A 14,023-nucleotide genomic window follows, 5' to 3' on the forward strand; every position below is an offset into this window, starting at 1 on the left:
GGGGCATGTATACTCCAATATGGGCACAACTCTAATGATATCAAGGCAATTATGGAAAAACACTGGAACATTTTCAGTGCAGATACGAACATCTTAAATATAATGGGGGATAGACCAAGATTTGTGTACAGCAATGCAAGCAATTTAAAGATGGAATTTGAAAAGAAAAACGATAGAGTAGCTATACGAGATGGCACAAAGGGTACAACCAAGTGTGGAAATTGCAATCAGTGCACTTATATTGATCATAGACCCTTATTAACATTACAGGATACAAATTACACAATTATAAATTTTAAGAAAGGAAATTGCAGAACATCTGGTTTAGTATACCTGGCAACTTGCACCAAATGCAATTGCTACTATGTAGGCAAAACGGAGAGATGTCTCCGCAACAGGATCTATGATCACTATTATTGCATTAGAAAGGGAGATGAAAAAAATGCCTTGTGCAAACATTTGAGGAACAGTAAGACTTGCGATAGGTTCTTATTTGGTATTTTAAAAATCGTACATGTTAATATTAGGGGGGGCAACTTAAAGAAAAAAATAGGTGAAAGAGAGGTATGGTGGCAAATCAAATTAAATGCGACTGTCTCTCCTGGTTTAAACGATTACATATCCATAAAACCTATGTTGGACGACAGGAGAATCTAGTTACATCCAAAAGTAAAAAAGTTCCCATTTCCCTACATTTTATATATTATATTTTACCATTTATTATTTATATCTTACATTTTAATATTTTGCAACCATACTTGGTAACTTGTACTTTGCATTTTGTACTTTGCATCTTGTATTTTGCACATCATTTTTTGCACAAAGCACTATGCACTTTATGTTCCACATTTTGGTATTTTGCATTTTTTGCTATGCATTTTGCACTTTACACTTTACATTTTGCATAATAGCAGATTTCAGCATTTACCATTCAGGAATACAACTATAATTGTTGTGGTGTTTACAGTCACATGTTGATTTTATTGTGTCAATATTTGTTTTGTAAATGCTCTGTTGAATTGTCCTCATATTCCTATTACATTGTCAGGATTTTAAATATAGTTATGTAGGAATAATTCATTTTAACATTTTCATAACATTCACAATAGTCTTTAAGCATGTATACATCAGTCAGTATTGAGAGGTAGCAGTTTAAGGGTTAAAATACTTTTAGCTAATTGATTTTAATTACCTTATTGGAAGCATGTGTAAGAGTATATAAGTCACATTTTGTAGTAGCAAAGCGTTCTGATGAAGTCTATTATTTATAGATGAAAGCGCTCAACTTGTTTTTTAATTGTCGTTTATTAAAAGTATATTCTGCTACCTGGTGGACTGGTGAATGTTTTTATAGTGACTTAGTTGTCACCTACTGTTATATACTGCCTTATTGGAACTGGAATATTCTCAGTATAGTACACAGCTTGTCAACACGTCTGTGACTCACTACTGATATCTGCATTGCTTACTGTACGTATTTCCATGTTACACATGACAGCAAGTGACTGCTTCTCATTGTTGCATTTACTTAATTGTGACACATTGCACTTAGGTTACCTGGCACTTGCTCACTGACGCTTTTATATCAGTCAGCAGTTGTAGGTAATGTCAGTACACCCTCACTCCCCACTGTACCTTGTTTTCAATCATTAATTATTACAGAATTCAGAATAGTATTCTAGCATGTCCAGAGGTCAGTTGTCAGTTCCTCCCCAGTCCAGCTGGTGAGTGTGGTACTCAGAGACAATGTTGGAACAGATGCATGTACACAGACAACCCCTCCTCCTAACAACAAATTCAAACTCATGTGAGTGATGCAACCATATACCGAACTGGAGGCTAGGCTCTGTCTACTCAATACCGCCATAACCAGTCAGGTGGCCAAGGAGACCACACACTACACTTCCAGTCTCACATAGACCTACCACAACAGCGGACCTAACACATGATCACACATAAACATACTTGTAGGCTCGGACCACAGCTATGCCTATGCAGCAGAGACCTCCTAAGCAGACATCCATGCAACCACTACCACGGAAACGAACATGTGCAACACATATCACACAAAGCCAATGTGCTGAACACTCACAGCCATTAACAGTAAACAACACACCTCATACACCTGTACTAGGTGCCTCTATCATCAGGCACACTAATATCACGTTCACCAGGCTTAATGAGGTGAGGGTCACGGTGTGCAGCCTGTCGGCCACTATGACCTGCCACATAACACAAACACTCAGGTAACCCCAAGGCAAGTACAGGTATGACTCAGTCACTGTCCATGCTGGTGTGAATGGCCTGACACATTCCTCCCTGGACTACATGACATGAGACAGTACAGAGCTCTCTGAGCACGTAGCCCAAGACAGTTTGACCCTGACCTTGAGTAGCATCCTACCCTCACCTAGAACCATGCCACAATATCAAGGCACGATGATCCCTTCCAACAATTGACTGACATAATGGTGTCATTCACAGGTGTGCCAATGCCTGCCATCTTGGGGTGGTATGCTTTGCTAGGGACAGCTTGCACCTGTCACCCCTGTCCCATTGGAATTTGGCGGAGACTCTTGCTACACCCATACTGCCTGTATTAGGCAAGGCTCATAAGGCAAACCCACATCCATTTGTATCACAAAGGATGAGGAAGTGAGAGTGATGCTACTCAACACCAGAAGTCTAGACCTAAGGATGCACACACTCAAAACCCTACTTGACATGCTGGACATCGATATCTGTGCAGTAACATGAACCTGTTTCAGGTTTCACAGGAGCACACCAGTACTACCAGGTTATAGCTGTTACCATTCTTGTCGGCCACAACACTTGAACAAAGGAGGGGTAGTATCAGTATTCAATGCAGATTCCCACGCCTCCACATTGGTGGCACAGTACAACATAGGTGTTAGGCCATTGAGTACAGAAGACGAGTTGGGGACCTGGGGTAGAAACATGGTAGCGGTCTGTCATTTGTCAACCACATGGCCAATGTGGATTGAAAGACATGTTATATAGCCCAGCTAATCATGAGGGATTCACATGTATGGCAGGGGAGGTCATTGTGCCTCTTTACTCATCCATCATCAAGCCTATAATTGCGTACAATGCACCTTTTGGGATGTACCTAACCAGACACCCACAGCAACTGGTACAGGACAACAGTACCTCATCAAGGGGATGCAATGGCTCACACAGATGTCATATGCTTCCCAGGTAAAGTAAATCCCTGGACTCAGTGGCTTATTGCCGGTTCAGAGGCAATCTGTGCGTGCCATATACAGCCATGTCCTACCCAGCAGTAAGAACATGCTGCACCTCAGGCAATCAGAGTCCCATACAGCCACATGCTCAGGAGAGCTGGACCTCAGCACTGACATCCATGGACATGCTGGAGGGGCATATTCCTGACTGAGAGGCTCCCTTCACTCTGTAATGAGCTGACACTACAGGTTAGGCAGAGTCCCTCATTGACTCTCTTCCATAGGAATCTGGATGACTGGATGTAGATCATAGTTGTACCCCAGGTATCACTTCTATGTCACTGTTAGACAGAGGCACAGTATACTAACATCGGACAAGGGCATAGCAGCATAACTTGTAATTGGGTGGTGAAAGACAGACACACTCTACTAGGCTCACCAATGCCCTAGGGCAAATAGCCTAGTATGAACCTATGAACATGTGTGTACTGCTATAGTACTTCTGCCATATGTTGCATGTGTGTGTGTTGTGGGGGATGCACAGGTAATGGCCGGATACTTCTGCACAGGCGACACGTCTGACACATTCTGGGTGTTCATCCCTACATACTGGATGTGTGTTGCCATCCAACTCAACCCTGTGATGTGCACACATTACTCAGCCTGGATTTACATATCCGAACAACACCACAAGCACAGTACACTACCTTGCTATGTATGCATTTAATTACACAGTTATTCAGTAGTTATGACAGTGATGCTATCCATGCAGCCCATTGGGCCAGTGGTAGCCACAACACACACCGCCAGCACCTTTGCATATGCTTACCACAGACATCCCACATACTGCATGTACTGTGCACACACATATCTAACCCAGAACAACTACACACCACTTATTAATCATGTCCAGTGGAGTACAGATACAGGCATATTGTATAAAATAGTAGGAGGCTACTGCAGCACAGGGCAGATTCACATGACAGCAAGGCATCTGTGGTCAGCAGTGTTAAGATGCTTCACATTCACCACATGCACAGATATTGGCAACATTGTTTCAGACAGTTTAGGTGCAGGTCCCCCCCCCCATTCTCCTACACATGTGGTATTAGTTATCCCAAATGACTGTCACCTCCCTATCCTCTCACATGTCCAGGTGAGAGCCACCTTCATCATTGCAGAACACATAGCATCACTGTTACGAAATGGTATCCCTGGATGTGTGCTACATTCACCCCTGGAGGACATAGCACCACATGACAGACTGATATTAATCCCTGGCCATACTACAGGATATGTACCTGAACAGTGCCATACATACACAGTGGTCCCACACCACTGAGGAGGAACCTCTACTGACCCTGGGAACTACTGCATCATATGCACAACTGGCCTTGTGTTCTAAGCTATGGAAGTGTTAAGTATGGGTAACATGTACAGCAATATTACATATGTTTATATTTCAGAACTATGTACACACAACCTATCTCATGCACATACCTATAGATAGTGAACTATGATACATTTGGAGGTGTCACAGTAAACGCAGTATTAACCTGCTACTTTGCATTACCTGTGTTTGTGGCAGCTGTTGGTGTGTCACTGGTGCTGCTTGAAGTTTGCTGCTGCTGCTGCTGCTGGTTTTGCTGCTGGCTGTCTTTATTTCTGTTTTGTTCTCTCTCTCTCTTTCTCTGTCGGTTTTGTGCAATGAATGTATTGCATGAGTGTAGTGTGGGTACTCATTGCTTTTGTAGGTATCTGCATAGGTCCATGTGATGGCCTCTGCACCAATTGTAAGACAGCATTTGCTAATTGCATGCAGCCAGGTGTGTACTGATTGCATGTCTCACTGATTTCAGGACACTGCTGTAAAAGGGTATGTGAGATAGGCGTTGCCCTTTCAGATTGTAGGGCGTGGACCATGCTGGTATGCTGTTGACAGTGTTCTGTGAGTGTGAAGGTTAGTACATCTCCCATGCTTCATGCTGTGTTGTAGATTCAGGTTGCTGCATTTCTCTTGCCTGTTCCCTGTAGTGAGTGTGTATGCATACTGCCACCTACAACTATATGTCATATGTATTGCTATATAAATATATATATATCTGTGTACATATACATACTTTCATATATGTACATTAGCTGACATTATTGGGTACAAGCTAACAATTAGCAGGGCTGTTTCTGTTAACACTACACTAGTATGGGAAAATCCAGTAATTGGGACTATAAAAGTCTGCCTGACATGCTTTAGTTAGTAGTCATACTATATTGCCTTTATCTTCATTCCTACTATTACATGTTCCACTTATTTAGCACTATATTCCTGTATGAGAGTCATGGCTTAGTGGTAGGTCATACAGACTAGTGTTACAATGGTCTTGGGGTAGGGCCTACTAGTATGCTTATATTCTGCTTGTGACTTGAGTATAGGGCCTATCAATCAAAGTGCTGGAGGCACCTTTAAGCAGTTAAAGGGTTAGTAGGTCTCACAGGAGCCAGGCTGTGTTGCAGATTCTGGTTGCTGCATTTATCTTCACTGTTTCCTGTAGTGAGTGTGTATGGATACTGACACCTACAACTATATTTCATATGTATTAATATATATTTATATATCTGTATGTGTAGATATACATACCTTCATATATGTACATTACCTTACTTTATTATGTACAAGCTAACAAGTAGCAGGGCTGTTTCTGTTAACACTGAACTAGTATGGGAATCCAGTAATTTGGCCATTGAAACTCTACCTGACATGCTTTGGATAGTACACCTCCTATATTGCCTTTATACTGATTCCTACTATTACATGTTATATTTATTTTAGCACTGCGTTCTTGTAAGGCAAGCATGGCTTAGTGGTAGGTCATACAGACTAATGTTACCAAGGTCCTGGGTTCGAGACTGACAGTGGGAATTTATTTTTCTTTGCAAACTTTCAAACTGAGTACAGGACCTGTCAATCAAAGTGCCATAAAGGCACTTTTAAGCACTTTAAACCAGGTCTGCTTTGCTGGAGCTCACGATCAAGACTGGCGGTGAGCTCCGCTAACATAAGCGCACACCCGCGCTAATTTCTTTGAAAGAAAAGAAAAAGGGGTGACAGGAAAGTGGTGAAAAGGGGTCACAAAGAGGGTAAGACAGTAGGGAAACAAGCGTGGGATTTGCAGGAGGGATGTAGGTAAGGCCCATAGATGCACACGTCTTTGGCAGCAACAGCTGTGCATTTCCATGTATTTTGGTGAGACATTGGAAACCTTTCACCCCTGAAAGAGGTGTCAGGACAACATTAATATTTGTTGTAGAGCCAATTGTAATTAACTGTTTCAATGTCAAGCAGACATGTGTGCGACATGGACAGCTATGAATGGGGCGTAATTTTTTTGTGGGTACAGAGTGCCCTTTTTTTTTTTTTTTTTTTTCAGGTGAGAGTGGTATGTCAGGTGAAGGAAGTCGGTATAGCTGGGGAGGTAGGTTGGGTAGGTTAACAGACAAGACAGACAAGACGCATACAGGGGCGGTGTATGACACACGTGGAGGGGTTACACAATTGACGGGGACGGAGGTTGGGATATCCGAGATGCATGAGCCCACAGATGGCAACAGTGGAACTGATATCCCCACCCATAGGCAGTTGCCACTGTTCCTTCACAGCCCAGGACGGGCTGTGCTGGGGCTGTGTAGGCGGGCAACGGCCGGGGCCGTTAGCTGTGCCACACGAGCCTCAAGCTGGCGAGGGGCCCAAGAACAGAGTCTTGGATCTCCTTCGCACCACAGACCGGACACCTTGGAGGGTGAGTGGACGAACCCTCCGCCACACTTGCAGAGGGGTACCGGCCCCATCCCCTGCAGCGCTTCCACCCGAAGGTGGCACAGGGCCACCGGAGGGGGTCCTGCCTGGGCACTAGTGCCAGGTGCAGGCGCCAGCTGAGGTGGGAGAGGTGGGTCCGCTGGGACCCACCTTCCCAAGCGTTCTAGGTTTGTGAGTTGTTATGTTAGTTTGGGTTAGTGGCATTTTATTCCATTCAGATTAGTTGTAACAGCATGCATTGGTATTCCCATCAAACAAACACCCAGATATTAACACCATTGAACAAGGGGCATATCAATATCACATGCATTATTTGAACAGAAATACACAGTCAAACAACATGCAGGGTTGATTAATGGCAACAGGCCATCAAATTTGCAGGTATGAACAGGGCACATGCACGAACAGACATGCATATATTTTTGAACGGACAAATGTCCATGATTAATGAAATGTTCACATACCATTATTTAGTGGGTATTGTTATATGGAATTATAGGGTTGGGTGGAGATAGAAAGTGATGACACATTCATATGTTACACATTGATTTACATTTGTAATAGGTACACAATTAAGTTGAAGCTGATGTTTCAAAATAATTTTTATTTGACTATCATGCTAGACCTGTTACAAATACATCACTATCCTACTTATTTTGAATTTGATCAGATACATCATCCTGCTACACTTTGATGACAGGACAGGGGACAACTATGGCTGTTTAGTCTGTCAAATAATCATTCATTCTATCTGCAAATTGTTTACTGTGATCACCATATACAGAATTTGGCCTACACATTCCAGATTCGGACACACTCAAATCAGTTTGGGATATTAAGTTGTACTTCCCACATGCATTTAGTTCTGTAGAAACACACTGGGGCTAATATATTCAGGGGTTATTACTACTTTATTTATTCATACATGACCCTTTCTGTCACTCTCACACATCCTGCAACTTCACAGTTCAGGTTGCTACTTCTAGGCTTTGTTCACATGTTAGACTGGTGGTGATTCAAACACTTTCCAACAGCCTCACTTCTGTCATGATTCAGCATTTCAACAGGGGATATATCTCACATGTGACTACCTCAGATTCTGAAGCTGTACTCTTGAGACTACTGCAGGTTACACTATTTTAATTAATGGTGGGACATCTGTATTACAGCACTGTTTAATTCTATCAATTATATTTCCAGTTACACTTGCATACTGATGAACATGTTGCAGCCATACCTGCAGACTTTCAAATCTTGCTTGCACATTATATTACTTTTAATCAATACACTGCAGTGTTCTGATACATGCTACAGTATAATATTTATTTACAAGTACTGGGTGGGGTTACTAACCTGCATGGTGGCGCAGCCGCACCAGCCTACGCGCATGCATCTCGGTTCATAGAGCGGACACCTGCAGCTGTAATACGAAAGAAGTAATATTGGACTACACATCTCCATAGTATCAGCCAGTTGAAATCCTTACATACATAAGTAAAATGTAACTTACTCAGTAGTGGGGCGTTGGGCATATCCCGGCCTCCTGGATCCATTCAGTCAACTGGTCTTGCTTGCCGCTTCAGGTCCGCATGGTGGTGACGGACCTGCTCACCAGTGCGTGGAATGCCAGTAGCACTGGTCAGATCACGAGCCAACTGGTCCCATGCCTCTGCCCTGTACGCTCCCCATGAGACCTGGCCCTGCATGAGTTGGGCCTCGTGATGATGGACAAGGAGCCAGACCATGTATCTGGACTCCTCAACGCCCAACGCTGTGCTCGAAAGCAACGCCCTCACCTACTCCACTCATTCTGACTGCAGGTCTGTTCTACAATCGTTTCTGCTGTGTATTCCGCCTATGGGGCTTATATATGCCTCTTTTCCGCACATTTCTCTGATTGGCGTTTTAGAATTGTATCTACTTCACTGAAAATGCTTTATCATGCTCCATTCTGGATTTTATCACATATATATGCTATTTCTGCATTTCTAGGTACTGCTGTCATGGCTTAGTGGTTTAGTACCTTGACTCTAGTGCATGGTATCCTGGGTTCAAATCTGGCAACTGATTTTTGATTTTCCTTACAGAACTGAGTTGAGGACCTGTCAATCAAACATGCCAAAAGCACTTTTAAGCACTTAAAACCAAGTCTGCGCTCGTTTGCGCAGAGCTAACGCATGCGCACTGGCAGTTAGCTTGTGGGAGCGGCGCGCAAACGGTGTGCGCTGGGATAAATCTTAATTGGCTAGTGACACACATGTTCAGCTAAGCACAGCTAGTTGCAAACGGTTTCAGCCTATTAAACCGGTGCTTTGCAGCTTGTTAAACAGTACTCAGCTACGGGCAGTCTGTCTCACAGCAGCTTAGCTATCAGTACATTTCTGACTATTTTTATTATTGTGTTACTTCAAAATATATGCTCCATTTCATTCCATTTTACAAAAGGGAATACATTTACATTTGTACAATACTGTCAGGGGGCTTTTTAGTGCTTATTTACAAAAAAAAAAAAAGGTTGTTGTGGGGGCTCGAACCCTGCCTGCCTACTCTTAGGCCGGCAACTCTACCGCTAAGCTATTACTTCTTGGCTTACTCTGCATATTTAGTTCTTATATCCTTTTCCACTGACTGCTAACTGTGATTGCGCTAGTAGCACACCCGCGCACACGAGCGCACACAGTAGCAAACATTTACGGGGTTTTAAAAAAAAAAAAAGGTTTTAATTTAATTTTATAACATCTCTTCACTTTATACACTGATGGTCAGTCGGGGCATGTGTTGTGTAGTGTGTTTATTCACATTTCCATGGCCTCTCTCGTGGCTGTTTACTTTCAGCCATTATAGTCTTCCGGGGGCGTGTCCGCTTGCAGGGCTTAGCCTACAGACACGCTTCTACTCTCTTACACGGACCGTGTAAGAGTTACTGGTGTGATTCAGCATGCCTCATGCACCTCATGCATATGCATGACATGCTGACATCACACCGTTTAACTGCAGCCTCCGTGTAAGAGTTATAACTCTTACACGGAGGCTTCGTGAATCTGGCCCATGGTCTTTTAACCAGGGTTTATTTTTATTGCATTGCCTACATTTCTTAAAACTGAACACGAAAGAGAGAACAGAGAAAGAAAAGAAAAGAAAAAAAAAAACAGCAGCACCTCTTTGCAGTCTCCATTACACTTAAAAATAACTGAGAAAACTTTACTTTATAGCTTCCAAAGAAAATTATACACCATAAAAATAGAACTAATAAGAAAAAAATGATTTACTTACACAGTTAACTTTCTACCTCCTCTCTTCCCCTCTCCAAAGCATTTTTGAACATTAATGACATGAAGTAGGGCATATGTTTTAGAGTCCCTCACAAGTCCAACAAATTCTAAAAATGTCCAATATTTCCTTATTTTCTTCTTCTGACATATTTCACACATATAATCATTGCATTGTAATTCCACATTAAATTACTGGTTTTATTACTGTTCATCCCCATCTTCCAAATCCTGTAACTGCTTAATTTCCAATGTTCTCTCAATTTTTCTAGTCGGCTCCCGTGTTTCCTCCCTTCACTCCAACATTTTCTGTTGAAACACTGAAAAAGTTTCACACTTACAGTCTTCTCTGTGGTCTTTATTACCAGAAGAACAAGAAGCAGAATCTCTGTTTCACAGCTCACTTTTTTGTTGGACAAACTTTTGTAATCCCTCCTTTGCATGTATTTCAACAAAAAATAATTTGTCCCTCCAGGGAAGAATACCTTGAAGACAGCTGGGTACAGCAGTTTGAATCGCACACTTGTCTCGACATTCCCTGAATAGAGTAATAAATTTGCTTCTCTTCTGCCTGGTGTACAATGAGCAATCATTCTCCACAAACATTCTGCTGTCTCCCACTTTTAGTACTTTGTCCTTCTGCCACAATTTTGTCAAAATCAACTCCTTCTGCTAATAGGATTGCATCTTTACTATTAAAAATCTGGCTTTCTTTCTCACAGCTGGGTTTGGAGCATAAACATGATGTGCCCTTTCAACTAACAATTCATGCTGTGGAATAGCAGTTCAGTTGCTTATTTGTGCCTTCATAAAATTATTGCAGTCTGTTCCTTCCAGCTTCCCTGGTATAGCTGAAAATCTCCAGTTTTCTTTACATGCTCTGTTTTCTAACTCTATTATTTTTTTGAAACCTCTCTTCCTGAGTGTCTCATATAAAGCCAGCCTTTTCTTCATTTGGATCTCTTATTTTTGCAGCTTTGTCACCTCATCTGAATATTTGTTTAAAGCTTCTATTTTTTTCCAGCCTTTTGTTGTTTGTGTTGATATACTCCATCAGTGTTTTGTTTATTTTAACTAGGTCTATGTGCAGTTGTCTTACATCTTCCTGTAGGTTACTGGTATTCATGTCTGGAGGTTGCACTGCTTTTTGTGAACAGCTGTAGAACTTTCCCAGTCAGTGTTTCTTCCTCGTTTTTTTTGTAGCTGATTTTTCCAAGTCCTCTGTTTTCCTTTTTTTCCTGGCATCCAGGCAGTACACTTACTAGCCAATTACTGAAATTTACCCATAAGCAAAAGTCTACTGGCCCTCTCTGTTGAGATTCTGTTTTCACACTGGGAGAGCTAGAATTAAGCTGTTACTCAACGTGCAGCCATCTTGGAAGTTCCACAGTTTCTCAACCTTGAGATAAGCACTTATTTGTGTAGGGATACTATTCCATAGTTTAGAAAGATATTGGGACTACAGTGAGTCTCCTGCAACATTATTTGACTTACCTGTAAGTAGTAAGAATTTGTTACTAGAGCGGAGGTCCCTTGCTGGATAGTAGGTCAGTAATGAGTTATGTAGTGCAAGGCATTTTTCTGGACGAAGAACAAGTCTGTGTGCTATAGTTAGCCGTGAATAAACTAAGTAGTTGTGTAGTTCAAGTCAGTTTAATTGCATTAAACCATGACAATGGTGGGTTTTATGAGGAAGACTGGTGGTAAATTTAGCTACTTTACTGTAGCATGAGACAAGTTTCTTTCTTTGAGTATTGTTGAAGTTTATTAGGATAGGAGCAGTGTAATTTATATTTATGTGACTGTATACACACACAAATACATATAAAACAGATAAGAAGGTGTGAGGGGTCCTATGCACTCAAAGAAAACCCACACAGACATGGGAAGAGCACAACTGTGACAAAAAGTCATGACTGACCCGCCCTGGAATTGTGAGGCAGAGATCTTACTACCAAGCCACAGTGCTGTTATAAAATGGATCCTCTTAAAATCAAAGACACAGGTACTACTGCTGACATATGATGTTTGGGACAACATGTGGTTAGCAGGCAGCAATACAGTGTGTTTGAGAGTTGCAGCAGCAAAAGAAATTGCTAAAGATAGGAATCATTTCAATACTGCACATGACAAGTTTGGTGTAAAATCTAGACCTCACACAACAGCAGTATGGAGAGAAGATAAGGAACCAGACTGGAAATTTTCATAAAGTGGCTGAACTACAGTGGAAAGCTACTACGTGCAAATCACATATTAGGGGGCCAAACAAAGAACAAAAGTGACTTCTCATATCGTATCTGTGGCCTCTTCAAAACCCACTGAGAGTTGCTTGAAATATTTAGGACTTTTTACCAAACAGAACCTCTGCAGAACATGTGGACTTAACTATTCAGTAAGTAACCAAAGACTTGCAGCTGTGTGCAGCACAAAGCAGTAGCTTACACCTGAAATGTGTTGCAGAGTCACTGGAGAAGTCATAATACCAAAGCTAGTACATGGTTCCTTATGGTTCTTTAGTTATGGAAGCACTGAAAAGAAATGTCCATTCTAAACTACAACCATCTTAAAACATATTCCATTATGCTACAGACATGCCAAACATCTCACATCAGTGTGACACACCGATCAAGCTAGAATAGATGAGCCTGAATAATAAAAATTACATATCATCACATGCTTACAGTCACACACTTATATACAGAGACCACTACCCTAACTCTGAGATGCCTGGCATGCACCTGAGAGAACAGCTGAAATTCAGATTTTCAATAAAAACATATTTGGTAAAAAATATATATATATATATATATATATATATATATATATATATATATATATATATATGTGTGTGTGTGTGTGTATCTATAAAAAAAAACAGTAAAATAGATGAAAGATCACTAATTCATATGCTTCTCACATGATGAAATAATGTTCTTCTACAAGTTACAGTTGCAAACAGTCAGTTTGAATTCAAGTAGGCCATAAAATATTACTGAATTAATTTATCCTCTGTCAGAAATATCCAATTACATTAGAATATACTACTGAAATGCATCCACATCCCACACCAAAGTATGGCAGCATGATTCCACTCAAATATAATTATTTTATTTTTATTTCACTCTAGTTACTGTTTAACCATTATTATTATTATTATTATTATTATTATTCCATTTTAATGCCATCATTCTTTTACCACCTGGGCCTGAGAAAGGCGCAAAGTTAACTAATGTCGACACAACTATTTGGCACATTTAATATGGCTACTGCCTCATCCCAATAATATCTTGGATAATTATACACAGGAAGTGGTTAAATATCTTTAATGGATTATTACTGCTAAACTCTTGAGACCCAATCTTGAAAATAAGTAGTAGACTACAATTTTACATGTCAAAGAAAATGAAATATTGCAACTTAAATACAAACTACAGAATAATGGAGAAATGCCTGTTTTCCTTGATTTACAGCTTTCTGTTATAAATTACTCACTGTAAATGTACTATCTGTATATTTTACTGCTGTAAATATCTATCCACTGTTATAATGACCATGTTGCTTCATGCCATAAATGTTGCTGTATAGGGACCATATACATAAATCATACACTGTACATAACTCTATTTTAGACATTTGGAGGTTTTCTCCTCAAGTCCCCCAATGAAAAGGGCACTGTCCACCACAGTAAACTATTTAAGATTTTAATGGTATGATCCAAAGGAGATATTATGACTAAT

General features: G+C 40.9%; 1 protein-coding gene across 2 annotated transcripts in view; it reads right to left on the minus strand.

Moving 5' to 3' along the window:
- The window catches only part of CWF19L2 (CWF19 like cell cycle control factor 2), a 1,774,451-nt gene that overhangs the window by 1,760,020 nt on the left and 408 nt on the right, over positions 1–14,023 (minus strand). The gene's annotated exons all lie outside the window — the stretch shown is intronic.

This window comes from Protopterus annectens, chromosome 5.part0 (genome assembly GCF_019279795.1).
Source record: "Protopterus annectens isolate FY-2018-M chromosome 5.part0, PAN1.0, whole genome shotgun sequence".
NCBI classification, from domain to species: Eukaryota; Metazoa; Chordata; order Ceratodontiformes; family Protopteridae; genus Protopterus; species Protopterus annectens.